At 38.8% G+C, this 19,896-nt stretch overlaps 2 long non-coding RNA genes across 3 annotated transcripts in view; both read left to right on the top strand.

Moving 5' to 3' along the window:
• LOC147584290 (uncharacterized) overlaps positions 1–19,896 on the top strand; it is a 118,180-nt gene that overhangs the window by 60,511 nt on the left and 37,773 nt on the right. The gene's annotated exons all lie outside the window — the stretch shown is intronic.
• On the top strand, positions 12,573–19,154 carry LOC147584291 (uncharacterized). The gene is made up of 3 exons (XR_015248104.1): positions 12,573–16,375; positions 17,062–17,141; positions 17,239–19,154. It is a non-coding gene; the product is annotated as an uncharacterized LOC147584291 (long non-coding RNA).

Below are 19,896 nucleotides of genomic sequence, written 5' to 3'. Positions count from 1 at the left end.
GTACATCACATCCTTAGTATTATTTATCTTATAACTGGAAGTTTATGCCTTTTGACCACCTTCCTCCAATTCCCCCTCTCCCCACCTTGCAATTCTGGTAACCACAAATCTGATGTCTTCTGCTATGAGTTTGGTGTTTTTTATTTTTGTATTTTAGATCCCACGTATAAGTGAAATCATATGGTATTTCTTTCTCTCTTATTTCACTTAGCATAGTGCCTTCAAGTTTCATCCATGTTGTCAAAAATGGTAGGATTTCCTCACTTTTATGGCTGAATAATATTCTATTCTATATATATACATATATATATTATTCTGTTGTATATTGTGAGGTATATATTATATATATCAAAATTTCTCTCTCCACTCATTTGTTGATAGAAATGTAGGTTGTTTTTATGTCTTGGCTATTGTAAGTAATGCTTCTGTGAACATAGAGGTGCAGGTATCTTTTCAAGTTAGTGTTTTCATTTCCTTTGGGTATATTTCCAGAAGCAGAATCGCTGGATCATATGGTAGTTCTATTATTCAGTTTTTGAAGATCTTCTGTGCAGTTTTTCATGGTGGCTGTACCATTTTACAAGCTCACCAGCATGCACAAGAGTTCTCTTTCCTCACATCAGTGCCAGTATTTCTTATCTCCTGTCTTTTTGATGATGGCCATTCTAATAGGCGTGAAGTGAGATCTCGTTCTGGTTTTAATTTGCATTTCCCTAATTACTAGTTATGTTGAGCATCTTCTCATGTGTCCGTTGGCCTTTAGTGTATCTTCTTTGGAGAAATGTCTATTCAGGTCCATTGCCCTTTTTTTTTTAATTGCATTGTTTGGTTCTGTTGTTATTGAGTTGCATGAGTTCTTTATATATTTTGCATATTAACTCCTTATTACATACAGAGTTTGCAAATACTTTTCCTCATTCCACAAGTTGTCTAAAATCTCCTTTTTTTTTTAACGCACCATCCTTTATGTGGCCTAAGAGGGAATTAGTTAACATGATTTTTAATTTATTTCAAGACCTATGGAAAGAAACTAGCTTTCTAGAATGTACATGGTTGAGGATTGTACAGAAATAAATATCTCCCCCTTGGAATTTAAATTGTATCTAGTAGTACTATTTTTATACCTCTTAGTAGGAAATGAAATACCTCTAAATTTAGTGCTTTGGAATTTTATTTCCACTAAAAATTTCTTCAGATATGTGAGCACCATAGTAACAGCTTTGCAAGCTGATTCTTCATTACAGTTCCCCGATAAGAGCTTCACTCAAGACAGTTCCTTTGGGATGGCTGAGACTAAAAATCAATTCTGATAACATTAGAACAAATTTAAAGATGGGGGAAAAAAAACCAGTCAGAAAGCATGCATGCTGTGGATAAACAGTGCTTCCTTTAAAAAAAATTTTTTTTGGTCAAAAGCTAAAAACGCATTTTTTTCAAAACTTCATTTCTTGTATTATTTTGTATCTAGGTAGGACTTTTTACCTCTTAGGAAAAAATAGCTCTTTTACCAGAGATAGGAAAAAGTCAGCTGAGTTTATTTATGGCATAGGTGTAGGTCTTTTGCATGCTTGACAATGACAAGGTTTTTACAAAACCTACCAGTAAGGAATAGGGGGTGTGAAAAAGTGAATGCAATGAGTCTATTTTAATAAAAAAGTAAATAATTCATTACTTTTGAGAAAATAATTGCATTTTAAAAACCATGTAGTACACTAGACTGAGCTCTGATCATCTTAGAAAGAAGTCTGTCAAAATAAATCAGGTTGATAACTGATTAGCAGAACGTGTAGTCTGTCATTTTTAAATATGTGACCAATTTCTTCACATAAATCTTACCTTTAAAATCTTCAAGGGGAAAATTTATTTTGGACACATTGGTCATGAATATCAGTTGACATTTATACCGTGCACAGAATTTATACTGTGGGTTAGGATGTCGGCCATAATTTTAGGCTGATAGTTTGTAAAGGGAAGATTCCATTTTGTACTGTTTATAAAACGTTACTCTGCATTTCCACGCTCCAAGACTAACAAAGTCTATCCAAGTAGAGTCAAGCGCTGCAGTTTAACTTATTGCATTCATTAAGCTAGGCTTAGATTGTCCTAATTACATGTTATCAACAATTAAGAAATGGATCACATGCCACAGACTGGCTCAAACATTCTGTGTTCTTGGCTGGACGCCAGTGGAGGTGCCAAGTTCCATTCTACCTTGTCATCAGCTGCATCTCTGCTTTTGCAGTACAAGCAGCAGCTGTGCTAGACAAAATAATCTAAATTCTCACATGTACTTTTCCTTTAGGAAATAGCTCACACCGAATTGCATTTCTGGTGACTGGTGCTACACCTGAGTGAGTTTGTGCTGAAAACATATTTTATGCAAATGTAATTTTTAACTGATACAATATTTTGTGACTTGTGAATACATTTGTCCTATCAAAATAATGGTCTTACGTTTCATGCTGAAATTATTACCAAATGGATTCTGTGGGCAGCAAAGTACTCTTTGCTCATTCGGCAATGATTTTCCTATACCTCAAATTACATAATTTTATAGGTGCTCTGTTTCAAAGGAAAACAATCTTTATTGATCCAGGCAGTCAGAGTTAATCATGGATCTCTGATCTCAAAACTCCTGGCAAAATCCTTTTATTCAGAACACCCGTGTGCCAGACGCTCAACACTTCACAAATCCTTGTGGGATGATGGGTTTTTCAAACAGTCTGATTGTTCAATCTAGTGTGGCTTCTGAAAGTGGAGATTCAGCAAGGCTTTCCCCTGAGCAGAGGCAGGCCCAGCCAATTTTATGAAGAGCTAAATTTGACCCAGCTTTTGCTTCAAATTGTCATTCTTGTTCTTGGTAACGTAAAAATGGATTTCCTAAGTTGCTCTTTCCATGTGTTTGATAGAAGACCTTGGAGTAGCAGGTGTGTATCGATCGCAGCAGGGGCAGAGGGCAGTGGTGCCAGGATGCCATGCTAGGTAAATAAACCCTAACAGCCCAAGGTCATTTGCTCCTGGAGAAGATTCTGTAAAAGACACAATCTTGGAAAGCTGGTTTCCATAAGAAGAAACAACTTTAAAGTTCACCACAGAGCTTTCCTATGAGTTGACATGTGTTTTCAGGTTACCATGAAAACTCGCTCTTTAAAGCTTTACTTCATCCTACATGAATCAAGGTAGAGGGATCATGCTAAGTCCTTAATTAGAAAGAGAAGATACCAAAGAAATTCAAAAGACCCAGGCAAGGTCTTTAATTCACATAGAACTTGTGCTGTGCCATTTTGTGATAGCATCTGCGGAGACCAGTTCTTACTGGGCAATTTAACTTTTCAAATTTTACTTTACACTAGGAAATCCTTTACAAGTCACAGAAATATGCCACGAAACTCTTTTGCCAAAACCACTTCCCAGAATAATAATTTCCTTTGATTTCAGAAAAGATTTTCCTCTCTTTTCCTTTAGTAGATAATCTATTTAGAGATTCAGGTGAGAGCTCTCAGGGGAGAATCTAATCTGTTTGATCTGGATAATATATTAGTCCTCTCTGCTCAGAAGCCAACCAAATAGTCTTATTATCTATTTGCATCCTCTCTCTCCCTCATCTCTCTGCTCTTGGTGTAATACGTGTACCAGGCCATAACATACGAAAGGTAACTCTAAGTACTCAGTTTTTCCTGGCCATTGGCTAACACAGTCTTGACGAGATAACACATTGGTAGTGGGTTTGCCTGTTTGAGTCACCATGGCCTCCTGGGCACCCAGAGCAGTGTCTGCTCCCATAGGTTCTTAGTGACTGTTTGCTGACTGAGACTCTCTTCTGGCTGCTTTCTTTATATATAACCTGCCATCTAGATACATCTTTTGCTCTGCTTGTGATTTTTCACTCTTTGGGGGAGTTCCTCTAAAGATATTCAGACTTTTTTTGAGTGGTTAAATTTCCCTTTCCTCTTCAGATTTACTTTCCTTCTGGTCTTTTGTTAGAAACAACTTTTTTCCCCCCTCATGTACTTCTTTATTGTCTATTACTTTTCTTACATCTTTTCTCTTTTGAAACAGACTCTCTGGCTTTCATTGTCAGATTTTTTTTTCTCCTTTTATTCTCTTTCATGTTACCATTTAGGCGGAGGCCAAGTTACTGGGACAGCTGCTCTCTATGACCTCCTCTAGACTTTGCTGACCACATCACCAACTGGCAGGGTGTGGCCCCTTAAGGTCTTCCAGGAGACTTGCTTCCAAATGGAAATAATGGAGTAACATTTTTGAGTTATAATTTATGATCTCCCTGAGAGAATTCCAGTCATCTTAAGCATTTTCAAGCACATGTATTATGTATATTACTTTAGTAAAATTCTGAATCTTAAAATTAAGTCTATTTCATATGGAAACTGAATGTAAATACATGATTCACATAATGGTCATTGGTTAATAATAGCATGAGAAAGAAGCCCTTTCACCTGGAAGTATGCCCTTCTTCCAGGAAGCTATTCTTGGTAGAAGACTGTCTTGTCTTTCCTTTGAAAACTCAAAAGAATTTTTATTATAATCTCGTTTATTGTCTTATGACTTATACAGCTACTGAATTGAGTCAAATCCTGTTCTTTCACCAGCTTGCTCCTTCTCAGCCACATATACACACAAATATATACATATGCTTATATGTTGTAGTGGGAAAAAATTCTTTTTGGCTTATTTTTATAATTTGGAAGAGATCTATTTTTTCCTATCATAGGAGTAAGGGTTAGTTTGGTTTTGCTTCAAAATATGTAGGACTAGAACCAGAGTATAGTTGATCACTACCAAGAAACATTTCTCTCTCTTTTTCAAAATGTTTATTTATTTTGAGAGAGAGAGAGTGAGAAGGGAGGAACAGAAAGAGAGGGAGAGAGAGAATCCCAAGCAGGCCCTGTACTGTCAGCACAGAGCCCAAAGCTGGGGCTCCATCTGGAGACAGAGAAATCATGAGGTAAGCTGAAATCACGAGTCTGAAACTTAACCGACTGAGCCACCCAGGTGCTCCCTCCTCCCCCCCCCCCTTTTTTTATTTGAGAGCCCAATGGTCGTTTTTGTCACTCCCATTCTTCTCCATTTCATCACAACCTTCTCTTCAGCTGCTGTGCAATAAAAAACATGTGTGAATACTTTCTGGTACTTCCGTGGGGGGAAGCCTGACTGCTTAGGGGAGTACACAGGACAAAGGGAGGCCCTTTACACTCTGTAGCCTGCAGGACAAATCACTGAAATCCTCTTAGATATTAGAGGGGAATATCCTGAGCTATTCTGAAATCTCAAAAGGACTAACAAAGTTCATTCCATTTGTCATTGAAATGTGACAGTGATATAGAACAAAACCTTTCCGCAGTGGGGGCTGGCTGCACCGAATTCCTTTTGCAACAAGGAAATTAGGTCAGAAGAAATTTAGGTCAACACCTTACAGAAATGCCCCCATGCCTGAAAGGAGCCAGGAGAACTTAAAATGTTACAAACAGAAAGGTTATTGTTTTTATATTTAATTTGAAAAATGGTACCTTCCAAAGCTTAGTGTGATATAAACTCAGTTATGATTCAGCAAAGAAAATTACCTCTTGCATTACCAGCACTGCTCCTGATAAATCAAGGGGCAATCCTGAGGCACTTCTAACCAAGCCCAGCCCGGTCAACTCACTTTAATCATGCAGTTCAAGAAATATTTATCAAGCGTTCATTATGGTCAATGAACCTATTAGATAATTTAAAGGTTATAAAGATTAATAAGCACTCCTCCCACCAACTCCATTTTTGCCATTAATAAGCTTATAAGCTAAAGAGGAGAAGGTTAGGGGTACATGAAAGTGCAATAAAAACTGTAATTCATTGATTCACTCAACATACGGCAAAGGAGCTCCTGTGTGCCAAGAACTCTGAAAAGTGACATACAAGAGTTAAAGCAAACTGATTCTGGATGGATAGGGAAAGAGACTGGGTCAGTTTGGGGTGGGCAGGAAGGAATAATTTCTTGAGAAAAGGGCAGTTTAAATGAACTTTCAGTGGTGTCATTTCAGCAGATGGTGATCTGCAAGAGTTTCCCGAATGGAAGCTGCACACTGGGTGCGCTTGTACCTGGAGGAGGGAAATCACGTAGAAGCAGTGGCTGAGAACTTTAGGAAGGCAGAACATTCATGCAAAGACAAATTGGTGGAAATGAATATGTTGTATATAACGGACAACACTGAGCATAGAAACCAGAAATTGAAGTAGTTAGAAAAGGTGAATTGGAATCCTATTTAGACATACCTTGAATGCCAGACTGGGGAGTGGCATGCATAGGGCGAACCATTGCATGCCCTGGATTCTGGTGACTTTGATGGCTCTTCTGACCAATTAGATGGCTGAATAAAGTCTAGCAATGTTAAACCATAAAGCCTGACCCATTGTCCTACAGTGTGTCTAAGATATAAGGTTACTTGAGCAGCATCTTATACTATAAATGTAGAATATATTTTTTCAAAAAAAACAAGTGGAACTTAACTAAATCTACTTTTAAAAAGTATCTTAACTGAAGCCTAATTTGGTGTTTGGCCAGTTTAAACAAACAAAAAAAAATGAAAGAGAAATATACAAAATGAGCATATTTTTATTTTCATTGGTTATGTGACCACCTTCTCACTACATACATCAGTTAGCAAAGTCTGCTTTCAGCAGTGGAAATTTCATTATCACATCTAATTCTGGTTTGGTAGCACATTAAACTTTCAAACAGTTAATGACTCTGGTTTTCTTTCTGTGCAGCTTTACCTTTCATAAAAGTACCGGCAAGAGGAAAGAAATGACAGTAAGACTGAATTATGAACTTTAAAAAGTTGAGAACAAGTAACTACTTGTACTGTGAAAGCTGCTCTCTCTGCTCTTGATTAACTGTCTGCAATAGGTCAGTGGTGAGCGCTGTGTGCTGGGGCGATGATTGTTGTAGCAGACAGGCAGGTGGGGGGCCCAAAGGGAGGAGTTTCTTTTAGGCTTCTTTTTAATACAGGGATTATCCAAATTCTGCTTTAATAAAATGGCTTATATCCTAGACTTACTTCCAATATCATCTGTAGATCATAATTAACTTCGTGTGTGTGTTTGTGTTGGGAGGGAGAGGGAGAGATTGTATGTGTGTATGTGAATATGTGTGTGTATATAAATATACATATATATTTCACAATATGTAAGCTGTAGCTATATGCATAGTTTCACCTGTAATACATGCACGCACACATGCACACGTACACACACACACACACACACAGTGATTTAGACATTGATCTCCTATTGTATTTTCTCCATTGAAGTAAGTACTAATATCCCTCTGTTTTAGAAGGGTTTGAAGCTCGGAACAGTTAACTAAGGTAACTTGCCTCAAGTAAAAACACTGGAAAGCAGTGGAATTCCACTTGGGGCCTGACTGAATCCCCTAGTCCAGAACTTACTCCTCTCTTCTTTTCTCCCCTTGCTCCTTGCCTTCCTCTTATTCTTCCCTTTCTGGTATTTTATTTTATTTTATTTTATTTTATTTTATTTTATTTTATTTATTTTATTTATTTTTGAGAGAGAGTGCTCACATGTACATGCTAGTAGGAGGGAAGTGGGGAGAAGCAGAGGGAGAGAGAGAGAATCTTAAGTGGGCTCCACGCTCACTCCACTCCGGTGGAGCCCGACGCAGGGCCTAATCCCACCACCCTGGGATCATGATTTCATCTGAAATCAGGATTTGGACGCTCAACTGACTGAACCACCCAGGCGCCCCTCTGGTCTTTTACTGAAGGATCAAATAGTTCACAAAGGAAATACAGTAAAGTAAGTAAAAATGACTTAAACCTGCTAAAAAAAGATATCACACAGCCAAAGTGAAAGACCGGGATAAAAAAGAAAACACGATGAGACTAGATGTGAATTTAATAACAATGATGAGTGATTTCCTAGCAGCCAAGCTAATGAAAGAAACTAGAACAACAGTTACTCAAAAGTGATGAAAACAATGTCACCATTTATACGGCTTGTTTTTTATGGTGGTTTTGATTATGGTATTCGGAATAAGTCTCTGATGATCAGGCTTCATTTCTCACTTTACCATTATAACCTCATGTATACGTTCATGCCTGTTGCCCACACAGACACTTTGGGGCAAAGAAACAAAATATTGAGGAATGGGTCCATACCTCTGACTGAGTGTTCATCCTTACTGAGGAGATAGGAAGGCACCTCTGAGAAATAACTGTCAAGTAAGGGGGTTGATCTAAGGCCTTGTGTTGAGAATCTTTCTGTCACAGGCACAGGCATGTGGGTGTGAGTGTGCCTCTGTGTGTGCCTTTCAACATTCTGTTCTTTGTCTTTCTCTCTTTGCCTGCCATTAATTATTATTATTCTCACTGTAGTTCACAAAAAAGCCTTTCTACATACCTGCGGTTATTTCACAATTCTGTACCGTTATCATCTAGACTTTTCCACATTCTGGGAATGGAGTGTTTGCATCAGGAACATTTGTAATCACAGATGAATGCCATTTTGTGCCTTGGTTGGATGACTCACAGAGATGAGTGTTTTCAAGAAGAACTTGCAGACTGAAGATCTGCTATAGGGAGTAGAAAACGAAGGTATGACCTTAGGCCTAACCCTGGCTCCAAGTGTTGTTAGACTTGCTTTTAGTTCGTAAAGGAAAAAGTGGACTTCAGGTTAATGTTGTTTGAGTGCTTGCAATACTTTTTCAAGGGACTATGATAAAATAATTTTCTCTCTTGTCTGCCTTCATATATATACTCTATAGGGAATAATAATTACAGAAAAATTGCTCTTCCTCTTTATTAAATCCAATTTGATAAAAAAAAAACTTGCTGTCTAGAAAAAATACTAAAAATGAGTTTTCCTGGCCTGATTTGTTTTTACAGAAATAGTGTCAATCCAATAGAACTGAAAGATCAAAATATTCTTAACATTCATTCTGAATCTAACATTCTCCAGTAAATCAGAGAATCAGGCTCCATAAAAACCACTAAGCAAACTAGGTCACAGATAACAAGGTAGCAATTAAAATGACTGTATCAATTATTTGGTTATGTTATTTCTTAATATTTCACTCTGTAGGATATTTTATATAGGACCCCCATTTAATACTCTGTTTTAAAGAGAAAACTATTTTTTAACATAAAAAACTATTTATAGAATCATTTAAAACATGATAAATGAAAAAAGAGCATCATTAAAAAAGAGGTAGGGAAAATTACCAGCAAACTCTCATTTAGTAATCTCTTCAACTAAATTATAGTCAATGTGGTAAATAACAAATTTAAAATGTTATCTTGAGGAATATCATTTGGAACATTCTAGTTTCCCTTATCTCTGTTCTAGGAAATATGCTTCCTCCAAGAGATGGTTTCATGCTGCATTTTGCATCAGTGCTTTTTCCATTGTATCTTCCTTTCTTAAGCCTAGATTAACCTATTAATTTAAAAAGCCATATCTTTTATAATGTGATTGGAAACCAAGCCTGAGGAACCAGAGACTTGCACAAGTGATTTTACGGAGTGTGTTCTGTTTATCTGACTGTCACTATTTGCTCCTTATAATTAAATTCTTATGTCCCCACAAAAGACAAAATCATGCACTGCGTATTGCAGTACCATACAATAAAATGGGTCATTTATAACTTTTCCACTACTACCAAAGCTCTTGGTGGCCTTCTGGAGCCACTTCCCCTGAACTTATGGACATTTGTTTGGCTGTAGGATGGAAGTCAACAGGAGAGAGAGTTTCAAAAACATTAAAGAGCTGAATAAGGTTTCACTGATTCAGCATTTGTCCTCCTTGCACTAGCATTCACTGGCATTTTTTTTCTGAAAGGAAAATATTAAGGAAAGTATATTCTGCCAGATTCCTGGCTGCATGCTGGAGCATACAGATTTGGCCCTTGCCCTTGGGGAGTTCTCTTTCTTTTGGGAAAGAAGACACATGCCCAGATCACTATGATCTCAGGTAAGTGAGGTGATGGTGGTATGGACAGTGTGCAGCCAGCAGAGAGGAGAAGCTCCTCAGCTGGCCAGGAGCTGGGCATGTTGGGGGGTGAGAAAGTCAGGGACAGCTTCCTGGTTGTGAATCCGTGCCTGGGTCTCTGTTGCAGTTGGACAGATTAAAGGAGGGGAGGAGTTATGTGGGGGAAGGAAGGACATCCTCACTGGCAAAGGGAGGTCAAGATAAAAGGCAAAGTAGGAGAATTCTTTTTTTTTTTTTTAATTTTTTTTTCTTTTTTTCAACGTGTTTTTTTTTTTTTTTTTTTTTTTTTTTTTTTTTTTTTTTTTTTTTTTTTTTGGGACAGAGAGAGACAGAGCATGAACGGGGGAGGGGCAGAGAGAGAGGGAGACACAGAATCGGAAACAGGCTCCAGGCTCCGAGCCATCAGCCCAGAGCCCGACGCGGGGCTCGAACTCCCGGACCGCGAGATCGTGACCTGGCTGAAGTCGGACGCTTAACCGACTGCGCCACCCAGGCGCCCCAAAGTAGGAGAATTCTAAGCAAATAGTAGAAGGACTTTCTTCTTCTACTACTTTATAGATTCTTTAATTTGCAGAAGAATCCAGTGGATAGTGAAGAGTTAAGAAATACCCCTTTAACCCCTCTAGTCTTTTCCATTGAAAAAGAAAGGATGGCATATCATCAACATTTCTTCAGATTGTGATGTGAGCTATATGTATAAAAAGGAATATTAGTAAGCCATAAAAGAGGAAATCCTACCGTTTGTAATCTCTAACACGGATAGACCTTGAAGACATTATGCTCGGGGCGCCTGCGTGGCTCAGTTGGTTAAGCGGCCGACTTTGGCTCAGGTCATGATCTCACGGTCTGTGAGTTCGAGCCCCGAGTCGGGCTCTGTGCTGACAGCTCAGAGCCTGGAGCCTGTTTTGGGTTCTGTGTCTCCCTCTCTCTGACCCTCCCCCGTTCATGCTCTGTCTCTCTCTGTCTCAAAAATAAATAAACATTACAAAAAATTAAGAAAAAAAGAAGACATTATGCTAAGAGAAATAAGTCAGACAGAGAAAGACAAAACCTGTATGATCTCGCTTATGTGTGGAATCTAAAAAACAAAATAAAAAACCCACGAAACTCATAGAAAAAGAAATCAGCTTTGTAGTTGTTACAGGTGGAGGGTGGGGGGGGGTGGGAGTTGAAGGAAGGTGGTCAAAAGGTACAAACTTCCAGTTATGAGATATAAATAAGTACTAGGCATGTAACGTACAACACGGAGACTTTAGCCAACACTGCTGTATGATACACAGCAAAGTGGTTGAGGGAGTAAATCCTAAAAGTTCTCATCACAAGGAGAATTTTTTTCTTTTCTTTTTATTGTATCTATATGAGATGATGGATGTTAGCTGAACCTATTGTGGCAATCATTGCATGATATATGTGAATCAAGCCTTCGACTTATATGGTGATACATATCAATTATTTCTCAAAACTGGAAAAAAGATTAAACATAGAAAAAACTTCAAGGCTCTGATACTATGTGATTTATATATTTAATTAACATAAGGGAACAAACTCTTACAGTGTTTACTATTAATGGATATTATCTTCAGGAAAACAATAAAACTGCATTTCTTTTTAGACACAATTTATAAATCAGAATATTGGACTATAGCATATGTTTTTCTCTTTGTGGAATCTGATTAAAATCAGTTTTACTGCATAGAGATTTATTTTCACAGGACTTTCCCACAAAGGCATTTTCCCACATATCAAGCAAATGTTGTGGCCATGTCACATTCAGAATTTGAGATTCTTTCAAAAGATTTTTTTAATGTTTATTTATTTTTGAGAGAGAGAGACACACACACACACAGTGTGAGCAGGGGGAGGGGCAGAGAAAGAGAGAGAGAGAGAGAGAGAGAGAGAGAGAGAGAGAGAGAGAGAGAGAGACCACCGAATCTTAAGCAGGCTCCAGCCTCTGAGCTGTCAACACAGAGCCCAACGCAGGGCTCGAACTCACAAGCTACGAGATCATGACCTGAGCCAAAGTCAGATGGTCAACCAACTGAACCACCAGGCGCCCCTGAGATTCTTTTTAAAAATGAGAGTAGCGGGACACCTGGATGGCCCAGTCAATTAAGCGTCCGACTTTGCCTCAGGTCATGATCTTATTGCTTGTGAGTTTGAGCCCCGGGTAGGGCTCTGTGCTGACAGCTCGGAGCCTGGAGCCTGCTTCGGATTCTGTGTCTCATTCTCTCTCTGCCCCTCCTCCACTTGTGTTCTGTCTCTCTCTGCGTCTCAAAAGTAAGTAAATGTCAAAAAAAATTTTTTTAATGAGAGTAGAAGATTGAAACTGTGTCACTACAAACAAATGATACATTTCTTCAACGTTTATTTATTTTTGGGATAGAGAGAGACAGAGCATGAACGGGGGAGGGGCAGAGAGAGAGGGAGACACAGAATCGGAAACAGGCTCCAGGCTCTGAGCCATCAGCCCAGAGCCCGACGCGGGGCTCGAACTCACGGACTGCGAGATCGTGACCTGGCTGAAGTCGGACGCTTAACCGACTGCGCCACCCAGGCGCCCCAACAAATGATACATTTCTATTGAAAAAGCTTTACACATTTGGAATGCGGTTTTTATGCTACTTTTGAACTGTGGGAGAAATTGAAGAATATTTACCATGTATTTTTGTACCGAGGTGTATAATTGTGATATTTGTACCATGGGTAGATTGTGATTGGCAGTAGCCAAAGGTTCCAGGGCTAGTGTGTTATTAGTTCCATGCAGTCACCCATGCCTCGGGACCCTCTCTGCTCCACAGCTGTGACAGAGGATGTTTTATGCAAATATGACCATGTTAGGCAGAAAGAGTAGGGAAAGGAAAATGACAAATGCATGTGCTAACATAGTCAGCCACACCCACTAACTTCTGCTCCCATTTTATTGGCAGACCTTAGTATTAGGACCTCCCACCTGCACAGAAGTCTGGTAAATATAGCTTTTAGCTGATCACAATTGCAACTCCCAACTAAACTGGCTTTGTTAGTAAGAAATAAGGAGTAAATGACTACTGTGTACGTACCTAGTCATCTCAGCTGCAAGTCTCAAAAGATAAAAAAAAATAATCTGGCTCAGAGTTTCAAAACAGAACCGTGAGACATCTAAGTGGGCACAAAGTATAGAATATCTAAGAGGAAAGTTAGGCTTATTGCCTAACTATACTACATTGTGACAGTGTCTTCCATATTTGTTGGCTGAATTCATTTGAGCTACCATGAGGTAGACAAAACCTGGAGCAGCAGTTAGGAGAAAGGGATTCCACTCTATTTATTACTTCTAGTAAATTTATCTTTCAGAGTTCCAGACCACATTCGCGCTTTTAAATTTTTTCTTAAAACACTATGGAACACTTAGTCCAAAAGATGTCACTTGTGAAGAGTTAAGAGCAGCACCACCTGGACTGAAGAACATGTGTGGTGGTAGATCGGAAATCCCACTTGGTTCTCCTCCCAAAGCCTCCCTGAGAAGAGATCATTCCTGAGCCTCTTCCTGGATTTACTGTTCCATATGTCATTTGTAAGCAGGGACCAAACCCCAGTTGCCCTGAGGAGCCATGTAGTACCACTTGGAATACATCTAGGCTTTGCTCTAACTATACATAAAATGCACCATTCAAAACATTATCTTTTTTTTTGTTGTCAGCAAATGAATCGCATTTCCCTGTTTCAGCTATTTGTTTCTATTGGTCTCTGTTTTGTAAACTTCTTAGTACATTCTTTTCAAGATGCGGAAATGGTATGAAGCTCCTGGGAACTTCTCAGAAGTTTGCAATTTGGATTTTTGCATTATCCCTCAATTTGTTTGGCCTCCTACATGGATTTTTAGCTTTCTTTCCCCCCCCATCTGCCCAATACTTAATTCACATTTACAACATCACACATAGCCCATGGGGGGAGTAGTAATGTTTTTGCTTTAAAGGTCACCATAACAGGAGGTCAGTGAAAAACCAAACATGGCTTTAAAAACATGAGAACAGAAAGACACCCACAAGACTGGGCATGTGGATCGAGTGCTAGATGGGTGGTCAACCCAACTCAGACAAGCCAGCAATAGTCCAACCACATAACAGACCAGGAAACTCCAAAGTTGCTAACTAAGAAGCTGGTTTTATGTTATTTAATTTTTTTCCCAAGAATTCTATTTCCAGTCACTACTACCGAGGGGTAGAAAATATGCTGATTTCTTGTGTTACTTCATACTGGCCTTTTATATAAGGTGATTTTATGAAGATATAAAATGCATTTACATTTTGGAGTTTTATGAACAGAAAACAATACTTAACATTTTCCTAGTATACCATTTTAAATCACCATAACTTTTCCTTAATTTTTGTGTAATACATGTTTAGAAATTAAAAGTAAACTTCTAATGAACTAGTGGTTAGTATATTTTCATTAATTTAATCTTTAATATTCTGAGTAGAATCTTAGACTTATAAAATCGTATCATTTTAAATTTGCCTGTAAAATCACAGTTTGATGGAGTATTTCCTTTTGGGGATGGAATCACAAGTCAGAGTTAATCATATTTAAAACTTTTCAAAATTAACTTGGAAATTGGAATTTATAAAGTGTCTGACTTGCTAAACTTTTTGCGCCCATTCACACAAGAAAATGTTGTGACAGTTTGGCTTTTAATCATTAAATAAAAACCCCAACATGCTTGTTTAGTTACTAGACCCACTATATAGACTCTTTGGCATTCACATCAATTGATTTATTTTGGTCATTCACCCTTAAGATGGAGTTAGAGGCAGTACTTCATTCACATACAAAAAGTTAGAGTATGGGATAAAAAGAATGTCCATTACTTTGTTATTTTTTTTAAATCATAATAGAATATCTCTGGCTCAGATCTCTTTTCCTTATTTCCAGACACATATATAGAAACTCCTTGACATATGTGATGGAATTATTATTGGAGAAACATGAGTAATCCAAAAGTGCGTTTATCAAAAATAATTTTCCCATAAGAAATCATGGCAAAAGACCCATGATATAATTTTCAAAGCTGTGTAGCTGCCTATTAATTTTCTATATGTGGGTAGACCGACCCAAAACACCCGGGACCACATTCCTTCACCTCTGGGTATGCCCAGAAGAGAAGATTCATTTCTATCCCTTTTGCCCTTACCTTGTTGTGCCCTGTGGAGCGCTGGCCAATAAACATAGCCCCAGGGAAAGATTTCCATGACGTGGTTTTTAATTTTTAATTTTTATTTTTTGGTCTCCTACCAAACTTCCCAGGAAGCAAGACAACTAGAACATAGTTTTGCTGCTATAATTCAAGGCTAAATGAAAAGCGATTGAAATTCCAAAAGCATATTTTGCAGTGTGGATATTTCAAGCACAGTGAAAACTCCCATCAGCCAGGTATATTACTACAAAACTATACAATGGGAAGTCTACAGTTAGCAGCAGGCTTACAGTGCACTAGCTGGTTTACTGCTTGCAGTGAGGACATGCAGTTTAGACTGAAATTAGGGCTGGGTAGCAGGGTAAACTGTATAACTATCGAAACCAAGAAGTATGCTCTACTCGATTTTCTAGCAGCTGTCTCAGCTTGCCCCAAACTGGCCCCAGTATCTTCCCTCCCAAACAGGCTCATCTCTCGGGATTTCCTACCTCACCTGATCTTCTGTGATAATCTCTCAACTGCTTCTCCTGTGTCCTTTACACTTGGGCCAGAAGGACTTTTGTAAAACACTAACCTGATCCAGCCACTCACCTGGTAAAAATTTCCGAAATGACCTCTCATCATTTTCAGGGTAAAATTTAAACATGTTATAAGAGGCTGTTGATCATCAGGATCTGTCTGCTAGTCCAGTGTCATCCCTGTCTCCACCTTCATGCACACTCCAGGCCCCGACTATATCAAAAGCCTTAAGTTTTCTTTTTTTTTTCTTTTTTAATGTTTATTTTTGAGAGAAAGAGAGAGAGAGAGAGGCAGAGAGGGAGGGAGACACAGAATCCAAAGCAGTATCCAGGCTCCAAGCTCTCAGCACAGAGCCTGATGCAGACCTCTAACCCATGAACTGTAAGATCATGACCTAATCGAAGTCAGATGCTTAACCGAGTGAACCCCCCCCCCCCCCGCCCAGGTGCCCCAAAAGCCTAAAGTTTTCTAAAAGCACCACCAGGCTCATGCTTTCAGGCTCTAGCATCTGTGGTTCCTATTGCTTGGAATTCCTTTCCCCTTTATTTGGCCTTGCCTTAACTCATAGTCATCCTTCAAAACTTACTTAAGTTTGACCTCTTCTAGGACGCGTTCTGGGAGTTGTCTCTGGCACACCCTCTCAGTTTCCCTAGCATTTTCCAACATAACCTACCTCAGGTATTTGTCCTTGTCTGTGAATTCACTGGTGCTCCCTGAAGATAATATATGTTTGTGTATTAATATTCATAATGTATAATTTGGTGCTCACTCTCAGTAGAAGCTCACTAAGATTTTGTGGAATGAGTGAATCATTAGAAACTATATGGTTAAGCTTCAGTCTCTCGGTTAGTTTGGAATGGGTTGTTCAGTAGTTTGTTTCTTGGGAGATGTAAAGCCAAGACCACAGTCTATAGCCAGATGGACTATATTTTTTGTTGGATATGTGAACTGTGAAAACTAAGGAGAGTGTACATAAGCCAACTTAAATTGATCTCTGGGATAAGTAGATCCTAAGAAGATTCAATACTAATGATAGTCGTAGTAGCAGAAATGGGGACCCATTAATTGCAATGATGGATGTTAAAAACGAAGTTGTGATCATGGTGCTATGGAAAAATTAATTTAAATATTTTCCATTTGGTGTATTCAGGAATAATAAAAATTATAGAGAAAGTACAAAGTCTTTAGTCTTTGTTATTTTAAAAATAATAATCAAGTGAGAAAAGAAAGATACCAAGTAACTGGCTAGGGTGGTGTTTGGTTAATAATTCTTCCTGACATTTATACATTTATATAAATTGTGTGAATTTCCAATAAGTAGAAAGTAGTCATTGATATTGTTTATCTAATCTTTTTTATTACAGATTCTCTAAACGTAAGTATGCCTTTAGGGAAAGAAAGGGGAGCATGGAAGCCATATGAAAAAAAACAAATGGATTCTAAAGTATGAACAAAGTTTAAATGAACATCATGCCAGACTTCAGGGATTTCTTGTTTGATTTCTCAGTAGTATTAGCTAATTGTTTCTTCTAATACCCAAGTCCTTGTAGGATTTGAACCCTCTGAACCTCCTAGGACTCCACAGTTTCTATCTCATAAGTCCTGAAGAAGTCCTGAGCTTGATTTACAAAGGTGAGCCAGCCAACTCTTCTCCAATCTGCCTCATCTGTATTTTCTTCAGAATTAATTATTATGGCCTTTTTAGCCACTTTTCCATTGGAGTCTCAAGAAATAGCCCTTAATCACGGTCAATCAATATCATCAAACAACTGAAACAAATTCAGATTGGTTCAGTTATTTCATTTGCTCATTGACTATAATTTCTAGATACCATACTAGGTGATCAATAGTTTAGAGGCGGAGATGAGCTTCTGCGTAAATATTTGTTGACCAATAATGTATGTGTCATAGAAGTATGTCTAAGAAATGGAATTGATATGGGTAAGAATGTGATTAGTTCGGAAGAGAAAGAGGGTAGACAGGAAGGACCTCACAGAAGAAGTGGATGTCTTAGCAAGGTTTCAAAGAGTCAGTTGAAGTTTTGCTGGCAAATGAGGTGGGGAAGAAATTCTAGGAAGAGGGGACAGCATGGACAAAGGCTCAGAGATGTGAAACAATGTACTATAGTTTGAGGAACTGGAGTATAAGATTAACAAAAGGGGAGTTTTTAAAAAAGGAGAATGAGGGGCACCTGGGTGGCTCATTCAGTTAAGCAGCTAACTTCAGTTCAGGTCATGATCTCATGGTTAGTGGATTCAGGCCCAGCATCAGGCTCTCTACTCTCAGCATGGAGCCTGCTTCCTGCTATCCTATCTCTCCCTCTGTTTCTGCCCTTCCCCTTTTTGTGCTCTGTCTCTCAAAATAAGTAAATAAACATTAAAAAAAAAAAAAAAAGGAGAATGAAGTAGTTAGGAGGCAGATCATAGAGACTATCCCAGAATAAGTTACTTGAACCTAACATTGAAATTTACTAGAAACTAGTAGAGCATTCAGTGTGTGTGCTATAGTCCTATTAGATTTGTTTTAATCAATGTTGATGGGCATGAGGGCATGAGTCTAGAGGCAGAAAGGTTAGGTGGCGCTCTAATAGTCCAGATGTGCTCTGACAAAGGTCATTAGTAGCCCAGTGGCTGGTGTTTTTGTCTTTCTTCTTGGCTGTGAACTGCTCAGTAACAAGTATGTGGTGGTTTCCTTCATCTTTGTTTCCCCAGTGCCTATTACCATACCTAACATGCAGTAAATTGTATGTCAGAAAAAAAAATTTCTAAAAGTGCTCTCATTATTCTATTGGAGTATGAGAGTATCTTGCTGTATGAATATTTAAAATTCTTTATGGGAGTGCCTGGGTGACTCAGTCGGTTAAGAGTCCGACTTCAGCTCGGGTCATGTGGTTTGTGAGTTCTAGCCCTGCGTCGGGCTCTGTGCTGACAGTCCAGAGCCTGAAGCCTGCTTCAGATTCTGTGTCTCCCTCTCTCTCTGTCCTTCCCCTGATCACGGGGTCTGTCTCTCTCTCAAAAATAAATAAAACATTAAAAAAATTAAAAATAAAATAAAATTCTTTATGAAGATACGATTTTTTTTTGTATTAGAATTGCTACGGTGATTTCATTGTGAGTTGCAATCATGAAATTAAGAGGATATTTTGTGTATCTTTGACAAGTTACTCTAACATTGGCCTTTAAAATAACAATGATCCAATATTTCTCTCTGAGCCAAACATGCTCTTGCGGTTTCTTACCCTCAGTAGTGGCAAAAAATTGGTATCAATTAATAGTGTTTTTCATTCCATTCCAGTTGTGGAAAATAGCAGGCACAACAAGTTTGAACAACTAGAGTATGTTGAGTTCAAATCTTCCTAGGACTCAGCTCTTTTTCCAACTGCTGGTTGAAATTTTAGGTGAGTTCCCTAGCTTTTTCATTCACTTTTGTGTAAAAAGAAGGACCCTAGTCACAGATAATCACAGTAACAGTCCCATTTTAGTAATTCAAGTGAACCTCTAATTTGATGTACTGTTAAAAGCCTTTTGGTCCTGCTGCAGATGAGATGTCCCCGCATCCCCCATCCAGCAGCCCTACAGATTCGCCTTTCTTTTTTGGGGTGTCGAGGTGGGGAGGAGAGGCATGGGGCAGGTGTGCTAGCATTCCGCGTTGGCTTGTGGGGGAATGCTCAGAGGTTGTGAGTTCCTCAGAGGTTCTTCCATGAGAATTGTGCGATCTTCTGCTAGAATGCTTTAATGACTCCTCAACCTTGGCATCCATTAGGATTCCCCAGCTTCTCTCTGCTAAGGTTGTGTCATCCCTAAAAAAAAAAATCCTTTGAAAAGAATCCCTTAGCCAGCTCCCATCTAAGAGGCTGACATTTGGGCCCCAGAAACATGGACCTCTGCCCTGTCTTCAGGGTCTGAGTGCAGCCGTATCTCTTTGCTCTGCCACTAAGCAGGAAGCTCCACCTAGTCTTTTGCCTGACGTTTCTCAAGGGTGGAGCAGATCCTTGTTTTCTGTGTCCTCCAAACTTTAGGAATAAACGTCAACCTCTCTGAGAAGTGCTCTCAAATCCTATGTCATAGGTGAGGGAGATGGAAAATTGCTATAGCCTCCAACAGCTTTCTCCAGAGAAATTATTTTGCCCCGTCTAGTTTCCTCAATTTTGACTCTTCGAGTCCCTTGAGGTGGATGTGAGTCAGCAAGTGGCTGTGGTC

The sequence above is a fragment of the Puma concolor genome, chromosome A1 (assembly GCF_028749965.1).
Source record: "Puma concolor isolate L17-30 chromosome A1, mPumCon1.1.hap2, whole genome shotgun sequence".
NCBI classification, from domain to species: domain Eukaryota; kingdom Metazoa; phylum Chordata; class Mammalia; order Carnivora; family Felidae; genus Puma; species Puma concolor.
The sequence above is the reverse complement of the archived record's forward strand: the minus strand, read 5'-3'. Positions and strand labels throughout refer to the sequence as shown.